The sequence below is a fragment of the Sinocyclocheilus grahami genome, unplaced genomic scaffold (genome assembly GCF_001515645.1).
Source record: "Sinocyclocheilus grahami isolate Dianchi unplaced genomic scaffold, SAMN03320097.WGS_v1.1 scaffold1585.1, whole genome shotgun sequence".
Classification (NCBI taxonomy): Eukaryota; Metazoa; Chordata; class Actinopteri; order Cypriniformes; family Cyprinidae; genus Sinocyclocheilus; species Sinocyclocheilus grahami.
This window is the reverse complement of record NW_015506764.1, coordinates 188,155-190,366: the sequence shown is the minus strand read 5'-3', so window position 1 is coordinate 190,366 and position 2,212 is coordinate 188,155. Positions and strand designations below refer to the sequence as shown.

Sequence of the window (2,212 nt, the reverse complement as noted above, 5' to 3'; positions counted from 1 at the left end):
TCACCAGAAACTAATCTTTGATTGAATGTGTGAAAAATGGCTTTTGTACACTCTGTGTGAATAACAGATGAAACTCAGTACAAGTCACTTGCTGGTCACACACAATTACAGCTGCATTACAAATGCATTTTCAATATTTGTATTTTTATTTATTTATTTTTTGCAGCTGGAAATGGTGCTGACTGTGAAACAGAATCTCATTGGGCTTTAAAAGCAGTATTAATACCAGTTTCAATTCTAGTTCTCGTCGTGATCTGTTACTGCATCTCCCGAAGGAAAAGGTCAAGTGGTGAGTTATAAATATTCAACACTTTTGCTTTTTAATGTTTAGTTTTTAAATAGCATTGTTTTAAAGACCTTTTTTTTAAAAAAAGTATGATGTTTGACAGTATTTATTTTATGACGTTACAAATATTTTATTGGATGATCACAAACTGCAAGGAACACAGCAAATGAGAATTGCAAAATTGCTGTATATATTCAAGCTAAAGCTTTTATATAATGGACTGTATTTTTTTCTAGGTCAGTCGAGCGGTTATGGTGATCAAACTGGAAGAGAGATGAGAGCCGAGCCTTGTCCTTCACACAAAGGTAGGGCTGCCCCCTTAATAGTCAACTTAACATGAGTCGACGAGAAGAGGCTAGACTAAAGGCTAGTCGACTAAAATGTTTAGTCTGTTAATTACAGAAAAAATTGCATTGAGTGAAAATAGCCTTATTGGGACAATAAAGCCCTCCCTAAACCTACCCAATAAACACAGATGAGGCACTTTATTTTAAACTTTTCAGGTTTTTGCCTTTTCTATGTGATATGTAATGTGAAAAGGGTGAAGAATGGGTTCGGCAAAAGGCAAAAAGGCAAAAAAAAGCATGTCTGTGACGAACAGATTGATCCAAACGCTCGCCTGTCATTCATCCACCTCAAATATGACTTAATCATTGAAACATATTTAAAGGGATAGTTCACCCCAAAATGAACCCTCGTGTCGTTCCAAACCCGTAAGACCTTCGTTCATCTTCGGAACACAAATTAAGCTATTTTTGATGAATTCTGAGAGCTCTCTGACCCTTCACAGACAGCAATGATATTACCACGATCAACACACAGAAACGGTACAATAGTCCATGTGACATCAGGGGTTCGACCGTAATTTTACGAAGTTATGAGAATACTTTTTGTGCGCAAAGAAAACAAAGCAGGGTCAGTTCTTTCCTTTCTTATTATCTGCTTTGTTTTTTCTAGGTCAGATGAGCAGTTATGATGATGAAAATGGAGGGAAGCTGAGACTTCACTCTGATAGAGGAGAGATGTCCAGTCCTGAAAGTAAAAGAGGAGCACGCTATAATAAGAACGGATCATCTCCACGCGCAGATATCTCCGTATCTCCGAGATGCGAACAGCTTGTGTTTTGTAGGTCCTGATTAGAAATTATGTTTGTTATGTAATATTTGTTATTTATGTAACAGTATTGTTCTCTGTGGTAGTTTCAGGGAAATGAAAATGGTGAAATAGCAAATGACAAGTTTATGTGAAGTATTTTGCATTGACATCATTAGTGGACCATTTTTACATTTCACTTTTATATTTTCATTTGCTCCAGCAGCAAAAGTCATAATCCAAGATAACATTTATTGACTTTCTTAATTGATTACTGTCAGAAGAGAAATGTCAAATTTACATCATTTTCTCAGCCGTTGCTTTAGATAAGCTCATGAAACAGTGTGTACTATTGTGTACATTGGATTATTTAAAATGTGTATTTTAAAAAACTTGAAGTTTATTGATGTTTACAGTGTTACTGATTGTGAAACAAATCATCACAGTTTGTGAAAACAACAATTGCACTGTATTTTGTGTTGCTGCTTATATTGTTAATTGAAGTGTATTTCACCAATATTCCATTTTTTTAGAATAGATTTGTTATTGTTACTTGAATTAAATGTGTTTCCAATTTTAGAACGCTTTGTAAAAAAAAATCCAATATGTAATTTTTTTACTTTAATATTAAGCAATTCTGATATTCTGTGTTTTTGAACTGCAATGAGCTCACACTTTTTTAATTCTTAAAATGAGCCACAAAATTACTGGCAACCAGGATCTGCTTTCCATCACTAAGAAACAAAGTAGTATCATCTGTCACTTTTTATTTATTAATAACTGATTACCTTAAACATTCGAGGCCTTGATCTATTTACTATTTCTAACACAAAC

General features: G+C 34.1%; 1 long non-coding RNA gene across 1 annotated transcript; it reads left to right on the top strand.

Annotated features, from left to right (window-relative positions):
* The first annotated feature begins 235 nt into the window (after window positions 1-235).
* LOC107571362 (uncharacterized) lies at window positions 236-1,432 on the top strand. Its single transcript, XR_001607174.1, has 3 exons — window positions 236-289; window positions 523-591; window positions 1,244-1,432. It is a non-coding gene; the product is annotated as an uncharacterized lncRNA (long non-coding RNA).
* The last annotated feature ends 780 nt before the right edge of the window (window positions 1,433-2,212 follow it).